This window comes from Phoca vitulina, unplaced genomic scaffold (assembly GCF_004348235.1).
Source record: "Phoca vitulina isolate PV1807 unplaced genomic scaffold, GSC_HSeal_1.0 scaffold9, whole genome shotgun sequence".
NCBI classification, from domain to species: Eukaryota; Metazoa; Chordata; class Mammalia; order Carnivora; family Phocidae; genus Phoca; species Phoca vitulina.
Window position 1 is genome coordinate 62,749,759 of NW_022589712.1, and position 16,200 is coordinate 62,765,958.

At 34.7% G+C, this 16,200-nt stretch overlaps 1 long non-coding RNA gene across 1 annotated transcript; it reads left to right on the plus strand.

Moving 5' to 3' along the window:
- The first annotated feature begins 3,920 nt into the window (after positions 1 to 3,920).
- On the plus strand, positions 3,921 to 6,732 carry LOC116634657. Its single transcript, XR_004300016.1, has 3 exons — positions 3,921 to 3,962; positions 5,808 to 5,901; positions 6,663 to 6,732. It is a non-coding gene; the product is annotated as an uncharacterized LOC116634657 (long non-coding RNA).
- Positions 6,733 to 16,200: the final 9,468 nt, after the last annotated feature.

Consider the following 16,200-nt stretch of genomic DNA (forward strand, 5'->3'; position numbering starts at 1 on the left):
TCCAACTCTGAAAGAAATTATAAATGCCACTTAGATCTATGTGAATGCTTTTTAAAAATAATTATTAAAGACTAGTTCAAGCATTGCAAGTCTTATGTAATACTTGTATTGATTGATTCTAATTGCTTTTAAAAATCTGCCATGATATATAGTGAATATACGTTTTCCAGTACACAAAACCAATGGTTTAGAACAAGTTTTCTTTCCTTAGAAATTACCCAGTGAAACATAAAAATGAAGCTGTATAGAGATATAAAGCAATAAGTATGCAAATATTGTAAAGGAGCTATCTGAGGCATAACTTACCGTTAGTTTTCTATTAGCAAGGGTATAAGATAGTTCCATTTGTTTTAGAAAGATGTATTATATAAGGGACTGAAATCCCAGACACAGAAGGGAATGTACATTGATTTCTCTGAAAATGATTTATGATTTAGGCTCTGGTGGGAAATCCTTTTTTTTTTTTTTTTTTTTTAATTTTACATCTTACTTGAAAACATCCACCTAATTTGGTTCCAAAAGTTCTTTTTTCTCTTACAATGTCTGCTGCTTAGTGAAAATTTCTATAAGAATTTTACTTTTTTTTCTGTTAATTTTAGAGGTTAGAGTTTTAAAAAAATACATGGATCTTGAGTCCTTCTGTAATTATATTAAGGACATAGATCATTTATAGCCTAGGGACCTGCTTGATAATAATCTATATGATGGGGAGATAGATTTAGTTCAAGTTGATTTTGCTTATGGACAAAAAGCTGTTCTAAAGTAGTTCATTAAAAAAAACTGATTTACGAATGTGATTTATATGAGAAAAGATTTTACTTTATAGATTTTAATAGCCTAACTAATTTTTTATTAAGAATGATTTAACCTTCTTTGCTAATGGCATTATATTTAACATTACATCATTATTACCGAGAAAGTTCTGATATTTTGTGTATCTGATAGTAGAGAGAAGATATTTGAAACTTGCAAACTTTCTTGAAAGTTTTAGGAAGCATATAATTTCATGCCTATAACAGTACATCAGACCTATGTAGGTTAATAAATTAAAACACAATATTGATTATCAAATGTACAGTTTAATTTACATGTAGTAAATTCAGACATAATGACAGATCTACAACTCTGATCTTGTTTAAAATATTAACATTAGGATTATATCTACTTGATGGTGATGATGGGTTGAGGATTGATTTAGGAAAGATTCATAGGTAAACATTGCTTAAGAGTTTAGTCTGGATAGTTTAATTTTTAGTTAAGAATGGAATATTATAGAAGACTATAGAGTACAACATTTCCCCAGTCATTCAAATATGTAACTGTGGAACAAATTAAGAAATTAGATTTAAATGCCCATTTGGGTTCTCTTAAAATAAAACAGAAAACAGAAACTGAAAGAGAGCCTTGTTTATGGTGATCTTGACATCATATAAGACCATTCTAGACTAATGTTTCTGTAATGAAACTTAGCTTTTTCTGTCTTTCTCTGGATTTTCAGCTCTGCGAAATACCAATGTTTTTCTGTATTATACCTAGAGAACATATATGCCACTCTTCATTAAAATTGTGTTGATTTTAGCCTGTGATTTCTTTGTTTGCTCTGTTACTCTTCGTACTACTTAGTACTTTGTGAAAATTAGCATGTGAAATGAGCTACATGAATAATATTATTCATCACCTCCTTTCAAGTAGCTCATGAAGATGTCCATTCAAGCCCATGTACAACGTCATAGTTTTTAATGGCCCAGGCATGAGCCATTACAATGTGACTTAATAACATTTAAGTCACAGAACTGTGCAGTAAACTTTCCATAAATGTTTATCGTTTACAATAGAAAAATGCTATTAATATATGTGCATTAAAATACTATGCAGTTAAAACACTACAGTATTATTGATACATGAGCTTTAAGCCTAAATGGAAATGTTTTTCTTTCCCAAATTAAATTAATCTTTTTTCCTTGTGATTCCCTATTTCCATACCTCCCTTTCCCTGACTTTTGTCTAAATATATTTAAAGAACTCTGCATTCTTGAATGCCACCTCCTCCTAACACTCCAGCTCAACACTGCCAACCAAAATTCAGAATGGAAATTGCAAAATAAATTGTTACATTTGCTCTTTCTCTAGATTATGAATTAAATGTGAAGTTAATTTTTCACTTGTAGAAACTTGAATTACAACATGTTCGTTAGACTCCAACTACTATCTGGTGCGGTAGGCTCATTTAAATAACAGAAAGAAGCAACAAATCATTAATAGTTAGTAGAGATACCCAAAGTTAAAAAACTGTATCTAATACAATACAATTCATTATGAAATTTGGAATTTTTAAGACTTTGGTTTTATTTAATGAATAGACAGAAATCAACAAGAAAACAGGGAGAGTAGTTATTGACTTCATTTCTGTACATTGCTACTAAAAATTGTTTACCATCCTGAGACTGATTCTACAGAGAACAGCTGAAAAAGTAAATTAGTATGCCATCAGGACTGGTTAAACTCTCAGCTTTCCTCAAATGTATTTATAGGTGTGTTAAGGGAGGCATTCATCATACTGTTATGATTTAAAACTTTAAATTGTATATAATTATAGTTGGATGACAGCTTTAGAATTTCTCTTTGTTTGTTTCGTCAGTCATGTTAACTGATATTTTAACTTGAATGCTAATTTCTCAGTGCTTAAAAGACAGCTTTATGAACGTCATAGGTTAAAGGGAGAAAATGCAACATTAGTTTGATTAATATTTTGAGCTAATGGGAAAAGAATGATTGATTTTGGTCTCCTTCACTAGAACCACCAACCTGGTGCAGTAATCTGCAGAGTTACCAAGAAGAGACTTGATGTGGTATTTGCAGAGTCAGGTCCATCACAGAGGTCAAGAGCTCAGTCTTCACAGTCTGACAGCTCATATTGTCATGTTAGCTTGACATTTTTCATGCTTCAGTTTCCAGATGGGTTGATTAGGGACTAAAAGATGTTACCAAGAAAGCATCTAAAATAGCACCTGGTATCAGTCACAAAGTTCTACCACTACAAAGCCATCAGAATGATTAAAATGAAAAATTCAAATAATACTAACTGTTGGAACGAACGTGGCACATCTAGCACTCACACATTGCTCGTTATAAATGATAGAACCTCAATAAACAGACGAAAAAACTAACAAATTAAATTTAGAAAATTGTTAGCATTTGTAATTCATAAAGGTGAGTTACTAATATCAGGGCATGTCTAAGTTCACATTAGAATAGATTATTTCATTGTTGTCAACTTTGGTGTTTAGATGCCTAATCAGGGCCGTATTTCTCATTATTGCTTAGAGAGGACCTGCTTCTAAGAAGTATTGCTTAGAATGGCTTTTCTGTGTTTGGTAAAGACAATGAAAATTTGGAGTACGGAATATAGCTTTTTTTTTTTAATTAATGAAGAGAGGGGGGGATATGTCAACACACGAAATGGTATAGCTTAGAAAAGTGGGAGTTATGTATGAGCTCTATTCAATATGACCTCCTCTCTCCTAAAAACCGTGTATTTTTCATACGAATATTTTCACAACAATAAAGGAGTTAGAAGACTTTTCTCGCTATGTCTTTCACCCTAACTCGGAAACTGCTTTCACCTTTACCATGTTCCCCTCTGTTGCTTAAATATATATGCATTTACATGTACATATATGTGCATGTATATTCTGGGCTTAAATTATATTTTCTCTTCTATATTTTTATCTAAAATTATATGCTAAGCTGTCATTATATTCAGTATTTAAAATTGTTGCATGGCAGTACATTGATTTATTTCATAGTTTACTTCTCCTTATTTTCTGGATGTTTGGGTTGGGTTTTTGTTGTTATTTTTGAACCACATCTAACCTAGAGTTGTTTTATGTTTTTTTTTTTTTTCACACTCTGATTTCCTTAGGATTATTGGTCAAAGTGTATGTACTTGGTTGTGATTCTGGGTAAGTATAGCGATTTTGCTTTCTAAAAAAAGTACCAATGTAAAGGTTTTTTTCAGTGTACGTTGTAAATATAACCAAATTTAATTGTATCCCAGTGAAGATGCAACATTCTGGTCAGCAGGAAGTATTATCATGAAAGAAGTTACTTTTGGGACGCCTGGGTGGCTCAGTCGGTTGAGCGTCTGCCTTCGGCTCAGGTCGTGATCCCAGGGTGCTGGGATCGAGTCCCACATCGGGCTCCCTGCTCCGCGGGGAGCCTGCTTCTCCCTCTGTCTCTCTCTCTCTGTCTCTCATGAATAAATAAATAAAATCTTTAAAAAAAAAAAAAAAAAGAAAGAAGTTACTTTTACCAACTTATCAAGTAATAAAGACACTATTTTTGAAATTTAATTATTTTGGTCAATAATGTGGTTACATATTTTCTTAAATGTTTACTTAACAATTAGATTTCCTCTTCTTTTGAATAACCTCTTACGTTCTTTGACCATTTAAGTATTTGAGTCATGTTTGTTGTGTGATTGATAGAATCCATATAACGTTGAGATTAGTCCTTGCCTGTCACATGTGTCAGATTCCATTCCATTTTATTTTTTTTTTCATAATTGCAAAGCCATATAGGTTTTCCTTCTGTGGTCAACATATTTTGGCACCAGAATCACTTTTTTAGAATCTTTTGCACATTCATGCCATTTATGAACCACATAACTTCTCTTTCTAATGATACCCATTTGCCCAGAACTTTTGTGTGTGCAATAAATTTTGGTGTTTTCCCCCTGATTTTAGGATTTTTTTGTCACTAAATAAAGAAAATGTGTCTTGTAAGCAAGTAGAATTGATGAAATTAAATGTCAGTGTTTATCATCAACATTCTTACTTTTATCCGTATTATCCAATATCCTGCCATGCTGTTTGGACTTCTTTCTTCCTTTCCATAGTTTCTTCCCCCAGTACCAAATTTCTGTTAAATGGCTACTTTGAACAGCGTAGGTGTATTTTACTCCACTGTTTCCATAAAGAACGTATACTCTCAGGCCTTGGTGTTCCCTCATCAAAGTTCTATGAAGGTATTTCCTAGGCAAAGGCACTTCTCTCTGGGAATCTGGAGCCAGCTGTTAAAATAGAAATTTATTCCTCCTCAATACACAGCAACCTACCTCCCTGTTTGGACAAAATAGAATGATACTCTGTTCTTTTGTTTTTTTCCATTTGCCTATGAAAGATGGAAGGAATTTAATTGTGTGAGTTGAGCCAGGATTTAAGGTTCATTAGTTTATTTTTTATTCCCTAGACCTGACACCTGTTAAGATGTGCAAATGGAGAAGGTAATGGCAGGAGGTACCTTTATGAAAGGCCACAAGTTATTTCGTATCCAATAGGCTATATTTCTGTGGTCAGGTCAATGTCATGGACTGGACTGAAGGAGAGAGGCCCTGGGCTCTGTTTCTGGCCATCCCATTCTCTGTGACTTTGGGAAAGTTGTTTTGCCTCTCCAGTGTTAGTTTTCTCGTTTGTAAAATTAAGCAGTTTGACTAGTTGATCTCTTTGTAAAGTCATCATTTTGGCCTATTTAAAAGATCCTATTTTAAAACAGATAGACTCTTGCTTCCAAGCTTTTGTCCTTTTGGTTTACCTGATAGCATGCCTTTTTATACAGTCAATAGTTTCTTGGCTACTTTTAAGATAATATTTCATTTTAAAAATATAGATCAGTTAGGCTGTGTGGGAGGAAAGAAATTAAAAAAATTATAGAACAGTTAGGCTGTGTGGGAGGAAAAGCCCTTTTAACTAAAGAATATTGATATCTGCCACAAACAACCTAATTGTGGAACAACCAATTTTTCTTAGTTCACAGGTTAAATCCACGTAACTTGGAAAAGAACTGGAAAACTCCAAAGCAAAATTTATGAAGTGAAAATTACAGATAACCCACCACAGAGAGGTATTATTGAAATACTGTTGTACAGTTTTAATAATTTCTGTTTTGTTTTGAAATATTTTGTAAGGTATTATTAACACAGTCCTTTACTTTGTTTATAATTACAGTAAATGTGAAGTTGAATGCTTAAAAGAAAGTTGATGGTCTGTCAGTATACATAAGAATTACACACATATATATATATTTTAATTAATTTATTATTTTTACTAAATAATAAATTGGGTCCAGTGTGGAGCCCAATGCGGGGCTTGAACTCATGACCCTGAGATCAAGATCTGAACTGAGATCAAGAGTCAGACACTTAACCAACTGAGCCACCCAAGCACCCCAAAATTTTCAATATTGAATGACATCGTTCAAAGTCCTTAATTTTCAATTTTTTTAAAATGCAATTAGCTAATCACTTCATGCTTAAGGAAAAGTATTCTTTCTTTCTCAGGGAACTTTTAAACTTTTTTTCCTTGTGACTAATGAGAATGTTGAAAATATATCAGTACCTATGCCTGATAATTCTGTGTGCCTGTAGGTGGGCAGTCTTGGGAGAGATGATAAAGTGAGCAGGAGACAGTTAGGGTTAGTGGGCAGCACTTTGGGTTTGGAGTCAGACCTGAGTTCTCTGGGACAAGAACTGCATACAAATATTGGGTTATCTTTAGAAAAAAATGAGATCCTCACAAATAAAAATGTGCTGTAAACAACATCAGGAACCAGCACAAGTGAATTATGGTGATGAGTGACTTTTTATGAAATGTTTTGTTCCATAGGTCCTGGGTCCTCATGTTTCCTTTGGAGGCTCTGTGGTTCCTGTGCTTGGAGTGGCCCTGGATAAAACAGGGAGCAGGTTCTTTATTATTATTATTTGCATTATCATAAACACAAATACCATGTATTTTCTCCTGATTGTCCAAATGAGTGATACAGTCTATGAACAAGTGGGTGGTGAGGCTCAGGTGTTGCAAAGCATTAAACACACAAGTAGACGGCTGCTGGCAAAGGAAGACCGCCTCATTTGAGCAACTGAAAATCTAAAACCCTTTTTGAGTCTTTGCTGATTTCTATGCAAAGAGCTGAAGGGACTTTCATTCTTAAGTCCCTTTGACTGATTCCTGCTTTCCGACAAAGTCCTTTATCTTTGCCCTGGGGTTGATCCAAATGTGGAAATGGCTTCTACCAAGGGATCATAACACTCCAAAGCACAATGGATAAAAGAAAGTTATGAAGCAGCTTTTTCACTAAAGCTTTACTAAAGGGTCAGCTTGATCACCTCACAATAACTTACAATCACAAAATTTATTTCCTACTTAGAAACCACAGTGGGTTGGTTATTCTTGCCCAGGTGGAACTTTGGCTGATTGCCAACTTCCTTGCTCTTCTCTGGACCTTTCAATTGCTTCTTCTTACTCCCCTGTCACTGTTACATAGGGCAACGCTTACCTCTAGTTCCTGGCCCAAACTTGCAAATCTACACCCATAAAAATGCTCAGAGTACAATGTAACAATATCCGCTGCTTTGAAGGCACTTGTGTTGATATATAACAGTTATTTTTCTGTTAGGCCTATGTAGCATTTTCTATCTGTACATATTTTTGTAATATCATGCGTTGGCTATATAAAGCTGAGATATAAACTACTATTGGGATCGCCTCATAAACATAAATGCATCCAGACTTCCTGTGAAAGTGGTAATCAGACTGAGCTTCTTCTCTGGCTGTGTCTTGGAGGGTGATTTGGAAGTTGCTATTTGAATTCTCCCTTTGCATTATCCTGGGATTTCTTAGGCATTTTATTTTATTTTTTTCTGAGTGCCATGCCTACACTCTGAAGTTTTCTTCTTGTGAACTCATATGGTGACACTACTTGTAAATAAATGCCATGCTATAGTTTTTCTTTCTTATAGAACTGTTGATATAAGTCTAATGAAATTCATTCCTTGTGTTGTTGACCTTTATTTTTAAAGTACATTTTCACATTGGAACAGCTAAGCCATTAGCATTTGCAAAAACATCTGTTGTAGCATTTGTAATTAGATTTTGAATGGTTTTTTTTTTTATCATCCTATGCACTGATACCATAGTTGTTGCCAACCTATATATTGGTAACATAAGGACTTACCTATTTCCATATCTGTGGTATCACTACAAATCATGATGCTCTTTGAGCTGAGTAAAGACAGTCTAATCTTAGCAATATCCTTGAGTACATTTAAAGAATCTTTTAAAATGTCAGCTGAGAGCTCAAAGATATAGAAAGCTGGAAAGGATATTGCTCCCATCCTTACATCAAGAAAAAAGCTGGACTAACTACAAATTAAAGATTTTTTGGAGCAAACAAGTAACCCCAAAATGGTGAAAGACAGGGAAAAATAGGACCCTGGAGTTTGCTTACTTGGGCAGATGCTGTCAAAGTTTATATAAACCAATAAGAAAAGGTAGCTATATACAGAAGAATGAAACTCGACCATTCTCTAACACCATTCACAAAGATAAACTCAAAATGGGTGAAAGACCTCAATCTGAGACAGGAATCCATCAAAATCCTAGAGGAGAACATAGGCAGTAACCTCTTTGACATTGGCCACAGCAACTTCTTTCAAGATACATCTCCAAAAGCTAGTGAAACAAAAGCAAAAATGAACTTTTGGGACTTCGTCAAGATAAAAAGCTTCTGCACAGCAAAGGAAACAGTCAACAAAACAAAGAGGCAACCCACAGAATGGGAGAAGATATTTGCAAATGACACTACAGATAAAGGGCTGGTATCCAAGATCTATAAAGAACTTCTCAAACTCAACACCCACAAAACAAATAATCAAGTCAAAAAATGGACAGACACTTTTCAAAAGAAGACATTCAAATGGCTAACAGACACATGAAAAAATGTTCATCATCATTAGCCATCAGGGAAATTCAAATCAAAACCACATTGAGATACCACCTTACACCAGTTAGAATGGCAAAAATGGACAGGGAAAGAAACAACAAATGTTGGAGAGGTTGTGGAGAAAGGGGAAGCCTCTTACACTGTTGGTCGGAATGTAAGTTGGTACAGTCACTTTGGAAAACAATGTGGAGGTTCCTCAAAAATTTAAAAATAGAGCTACCCTATGATCCAGCAATTGCACTCCTGGGTATTTACCCCAAAGACACAGATGTAGTGAAAAGAAGGGCCATATGCACCCCAATGTTCATAGCAGCAATGTCTGCAATAGCCAAACTGTGGAAAGAGCTGAGATGCCCTTCAGCAGAAATGGATAAAGAAGATGTGGTCCATATGTACAATGGAATATTACTCAGCCATCAGAAAGGATGAATACCCAACTTTTACATCAACATGGATGGGACTGGAAGAAATTATGCTAAGTGAAATAAGTCAAGCAGAGAAAGTCAATCATCATATGGTTTCACGTATTTGTGGAACATAAGGAATAGCATGGAGGACATTAGGAGAAGGAAGGGAAAAATGAAGGGGGCAAGTTCGAGGGGGAGACGAACCATGAGAAACTATGGACTCTGAGAAACAAACTGAGGGTTTTAGAGGAGAGGGGGTGGGGGGGATGGGTTAGCCAGGTGATGGGTATTAAAGAGGGCATGTACTGCATGGAGCACAGGGTATTATATGAAAACAATGAATCATGGATCACTACATCAAAAACTAATGATGTATGGTGACTAACATAACATAATAAAATTAAATTAAATTAAAAAAAAGATAATGTAGCTAAATGTTTTTTAAAAGGAATTGCTAAAGGCCAAATATGGGCTATTGTGATAGTGTGAAGACTTTGGGGGCCACAGACATGAGGGTTTGTACCCTCTTTTGGCTTTTCCTCCATGAAAGCCACCAAATACTTGCAGGGGTGATTAGGGAGAATCCTGAGAAAGGTTCCCTGTGGTTGTGGCTGAGCCAGGGAAACAGCAATCATTGTTGTTCTTTAGATCCATGTTCTCTAGCTTCCTTATGGCATAAAAGCGTTGATACACACAGTGAAGAGCAACAAAATCTGTCACATTGGAGCACTGGGGGCAACCCTTGGCACTCGGGGGAGAAGAAAGAGGAGGGTGAGAAAACATCCTACCTCTGAGAAAAGGGCCGGAATACACGCTAGACTCAGGTTACATACAGCTGGAGGAAGAGCGGGAGTAGTGGGGAAAACCACAAAGCCCAGGGCACCTTCATGGTGCTTGCCTAACAACAGGTTTAATCAGAACATTAGAGAAGGCCTGTTTTCCAGACCACTCCCTCCAGGCCGATAAGCATAGATAAAAAAACAAAAACAGTGGAATATATCTGAGACAGATTCTCTCTGGGGGGCACCGAAAGGGGACACCCAAAGCCAAATGGGGAGCAAAACTTGGTAAAAGCCTCTTATGAGCCCACACTCTAAACACAAATTATCGGAAGAGGAATTTGGAGTCTGGTGCATTGTGGGTAACTGTAGCAACAACAAATTTCAAACACAGCCCATCTCCTAACCAGATTCACAAAACCCCTCACTGAAGGGCTAGCAGAAGAGAAGTTATGTCTATCCTCAAGCATAAAATGTACTATCTCAGCATCAACAGGCCTGCACATATATACAGCTTCAACAATAATTATGCAGTAAATGACAAGCAAGAAAAAATAGTCTAAAGTAATAAAAAAAAAAAAATCATGACTCAGATATGATACAGATGGGTCAATTACCAGAGAGAGAATTTAGTTGTTTATATGGTAAAGGCTATAATGCAGAATTTCTTTGAAAATATCAGTGAAATTGATTAACCTCTAGCAAGACTAAGAAAAAAAGAGAAGAGACATACAATAATACCAGGAATGAAAGATAGAACATCATTACAAATCCACAGTTATTAAATAGATAGCAAGGGATTACTAAAAACATCTTTATGCCCATATGTTCAACAACTAAGATGAAATAGACCAATTTTTTGAAAGACACAAACTACTAAAACTCACTCAAGAAGAAATAGAAAATCTGAATGGTTCTTTCCATACAAAAGATTTAAACTGTGGTTAAAATCTTTCCAAAAAATAGAATTCCAGGCCCAGATGTTTTCACTGGCAAATTCTATCAAATATTTAAGGAAGAAATAATACCAATTCTACACAATCTCTTTCAGGAAATAGAAGAGGAGGGAGCACTTCTATGTTCATTCTATGAGACCAGCATTATGCTAATGTCAAAACCTGAAGAAGACATTACACAAAAACAAAACTAGAAGCCAATATCCCTCATGAACATATACATAAATATGTTCAACAAATATATATAAATTAAGTCCTGCAATATATATAAAAGAAGAATAGTATATAACACTCCAGTGCGATTTATCCAAGGAGTGACTTATTCAAATTTGAAAAATCATTGTAATATACCATATTAACAGACTGAATAAGAAAAACCATATGACAATATCAGCAGATGCAAAAAGATATTCAACAAAGTTCAATTTCCACTTATGATTAAAAAAATCCTCAGCAAACTAGGAATAAAGGAAACTTCCTTTACCTAATAAAGGACATCTACAGAAAACTTCATACTCAGTGTTGACAGTCTGAATGCTTTCTCTTAAGGTGTGAACAAGGCAAGAATTTGTACTAATACTGTTAACAATGCACTGGAAGTCTTAGCCAATGCAGTAAGAGAAGAATAAGAGATAAAAGACATGGATTAGAGGGGTGAAAATAAAATGATCTATATTTGCTGACAACAGGATTGTCTGCCTAGAAAATCCCATGGACTTTACCAGTTACAGAGTACACAAATGAGTTTAGCAAGTCTGTAGACTACATAGTCAATATTCAAAAACCAGTCATTCCTGTATACCAGCAATGAACAATTGGAATTTGAAATTAAAAAATACCACTTACCATTGCTCAAAAAATGAACCAGGGATAAATTAAACAAAAAAATGTGAAGGTTACAAATGCTAAAAACTGCAAAACTCTAATAAAAGAAATCAAAGAATACTTAAGTGAAGACCTACACCAGGTATATTGATCAGAAGACTCAATATTGTTAAGATGTCAATTATCTCCAATTTGGTCTATAAATTTAGTGTAATCCCACCAAAGCCCCAGAAAACTAATATTTTTTCGGATGTCATTATGCTGATTCTATAACTTAATGGAAAATCAAAAGAACTAGGACCAATTTTGAAAAAGAAGGATAACTTTAGAAGACATACTGTCTGATTTCAAGATATACTGTAAAGCTACAGTAATAATTCAGTATGTTAGTGAAAAGAGAGATAAACACATTAATGAAACTTGATAGAGAGCATGGAAATAGACCCACACAAATATAGACCGCTGTATTAGTCAACTCATTTTGAAAAAGGTACAAAGGAAAATCATCAGAGAAAGGATAGTCTTTTCAAATAATGGTGCTGGAAGATTTATACAATCATATGCAAAACAAAACAAAACAAAACAAAAAACAACCTCAACACACACTTCAAACTTTGTACAAAATTAGCTAAAAACAGATCATAGCCCTAAATAAAAAATGCAAGGCTATAAAACTAGAAGAGTACAAAGGAGTAAGTCTGAGTCAACTGGGGTTTGACAATGAGTTTTTAGGTATGACACCAAAAGCATGGTCCATAATAGGAAAATTGATAAGTGTTGTACTTTATTAAAATTAAAATTTTATCCCATAAAAGACAATGCTAAGAAAATTAAAAGACAAGCCACAGAATAAGAGAAAATATTTGCAAATCATATATCCAATAAAGTAGTTCTTTCCAGAATACAAAAAGAATGTAAAATCTAATTAAAAAATAAATTAAAAATGGGCAATGAATATGAACAGATGCTTCACCAAAGAAGGTATACAAATTACAAATGAACATATAGGAAGATGCTTAACAAACATGATTTGTTGGGGAAAAGCAGATGAAAACTACAATATGGTATCACTTCAAACCTACTAAAGGGCTAAAATAAGAAAAGCTTAACAATACCAAGCACTGACCAGAGCACAGAGCAGTAAGAACTCTAATTCATTGTTGGCAGGAATGCCACTCTGAAGTGGCGATAATATCGCCACTCTGAAAAAGGTCTATCAGTTTCTTATAAAATTGCAAATACAGTTAGCACAAGGCCCAGTGTTCTCAAAAGTAGTATTTACCTAAGAGAACTGAATACCTATGTTTACACAAAAATCTGTACGTGAATATTTGTAATGTCTAAAAATTGTAAACAATCCAGGTAGCTTTCAACATGTAAATGGATAAAGAAAACTATAGTATATCCACATGATAATATATTACTCAACAATAAAAGGAATGAACCACCGATTCATGTAACAGCATGAGTAAATATTAAATGCACTTTTCTAAATGAGAGAACCCAGATTCAAAATGCTACATAGTAACCTTTTATTTATATGTCATTCTGGTAAAAGCACAGGCATAGAAAATAGGTCAGTGGTTGCAGAGGTTGGGAATGAAAATAAGGATTGGCTATAAAAGTTGCATAAGAGAATTAGTAGAGTTATTTAACTGTTCTATATGGTACCATGGTGGTAGTTACATGATTCTATTCAGTTGTCAATACCTTTAGAACTGTAAACTGCAAAGCATAACTTTTATTATATGCAAATAAAAGAATTAACCAAGATTTGAGGATCCCAGAATAGAATGAAGACATGGACAAATACATCCTAAGCATATTACAAATGCGTGACATATCCTCACTAAAGGCAGTGGGGGAAGAAAAGAACTGACCTAAAATGTTTTGTTTCATCTAGATACTGTACAGCTAAAAGAGTTAACTGTCCACAAAAACTGTAGTTTAATAAATTTATTTCTCATAAGGGTGTGGTTTCACTATCCTCAAACTAATTTACATGTAAACTAGGATTGAACAAATAAGTAAATACACCAAGAGCCAGATATCTCACTGTTAGAAAAAGAAGTTAAAAATCAGAGGGAGTTTAGAATGAACTGTATGATCATATCAATATGAACTCATGTTTGTTCTCATATTATTCAGAAAAATATATACAGAAATAAAACTAGGTGGCTAGATTTAGCAACTAAAAATGCAGGACATCCAGTTAAATGTAAATTTCAGATAAATAATTTTTTAATATAAGTATACCCCATGCAATATTTGGAACATACTTATGCTAATTTAAATTTAACTGGGAATCTTATATTTTTTTGGCAACGCTAAATTATAGGTATATGTATGTACAAGTATGAAGATACATACTTAAATGTCCTGCTCTGTTTTCTGAGAGGCTCTAGAGCATGAAATCCCAGTAGCAACAAGCACAACTAGCACCCAGATTTTGGTTTCTAAATATTAATTTTTTAAATACAATGCACAAAGGCTTCTTGAAGGAATGGCTGATTCTGGATTTGGGGCAGGGAAACAGATGAACCTGGGGTGTTGTAGCATCAGAAAGTTAGAAAATACACACAAAAAAACAAAACAGAAGAAAACTAAGATGGGGTCATGTCAAGGACACTGAAGCCATCTAGTGAAAGAGCTCCCAATAGCCAAAACTGCACAATTTAAGCAGTAAAATAAATAACAACAGTATTGAATTATAAGCCAAAGAATAAAATAAATGCTCTTGAGTGCATACTAGTATAAGTGAATGAATGAATGAAAGGGGAGAAATAATAAACATTCCTTATAGAATTCCAATTAATAAATGTGGAAGGAATTAATGTATTATTAGTATATTGATGATTATTAGTATAGCACAGTAGTAACTGTTGTAGATGAAACATTGATAAATGCTGAAATTAGTGGACAAAATATTAAGGATTAATAGGACATTTGCATAGCTTCCACCAAAATATTTATTGATTACTGTGGTGTTTTTAGCACGTGTCCACAAATTCTTTAGTAGTTGTCATCGTTTGTACAGGCTACCATAACAGAATAACACAAACTGGGTGCCTTATACACACACAAAAAAATTATTTCTTATAGTTCTAGAGGCTGGGAATTCCAAGATCAAGGTGCTGGCAGATCCCATGTCTGGTGAGGGCCCACTTCCTGATTCATAGAGGGCTGTCTTCTTACTGTGTACTTGTATGAAAGAAGGGAGCTCTCTGGGGTGTCTTTTGTAAGGGCTCCATCCTCATGACCTAAGCACCTCCCAGAGGTCCCACCTCTCAATACCATCACACTGGGTGTTAGATTTCAACACGAATTTTAGGGGACACATTCGGTCTATAGTAACGGTCTTCCCTCCAGGATGTGGAACTTAGTTCCCCTCTCTGGGAGGGGGCCAGGCTTGGTAATTTGCTTCTTACAAATAGAGCTTGGAAAGGAAACCAATAGTTTTTACATTGGAGAAATGTGGAAGATGCCACCTTAACCAATGATCAAAGTTAATGTCGCCATAATAAGTCATGTATACCCAATGTGATGCTATGAGAAGGGAATGTCACCTCTTTGATATTCTTGCAAAAAAATTCATAACTTCAATATAATCATCAGACAACATAAGAAAAACTAAATCGAGGGTCATTCTACAAAATGCCTGGCCAGTACTCTTCAGAAGTGTCAAATTCATGAAGACAAGAAAACATCAAGAAACTATCTCAGATTGGAGGAGACCAAGGAGGTATGATGATGTGATTTCCTGGATTGAATCCTAGAAGAGAAAAGACATTACTGCCAAAATTGGAGATATCTGAATAAAGTCTAGAGGGTGGGCCAAATCTAGTCCATCACCAGTCTTTATAACATTTTATTGGAACAGAGTTGTACTCATTCATGTTATGTATTATCTACAGCTGCTTCTACCCTACAATGGCAGAGTCGAGTAATTGAAACAGTGGGCATCTCATTCACAAAGCCTAAAATATTTGCTCTCTGACCCTTTACAGAAAATGTTTGTAGACCCCCCTCCCAGTGTATGGAAACATCTGTGTACTATCTTCTGTCAGTTTTCCGTAAGTCTAGAATAATTTTGATATAAAACATAATTTTTAAGTCATTTGATTTAAAACATCAGCACATTTTTAGCTACCATTGTTTGAGAGCCTATTGTTTGCAAAAGACTTTGCTAAATGTTTTTCATAGACTACCCACCCTAGTTAATTTTCTCAGCAGCCCTTTATAGCAGTATCCTATTATTACCCTCCTTTTACACCTAAGGAAACTAAAGTCAGTTACGTCAAGTGACCTGATGGAAAAGCAGAGTTTCCATGGTTAAAAATGCAGAAGTAGGGTTTAAGCCAATGTCTGCCTGAGACCCAAGTCTCTATTAGCCTATTCTGTCATCCATATGCATGGGTCAATGGCAGACATCCAATGTCATTTCATATAAAGTTC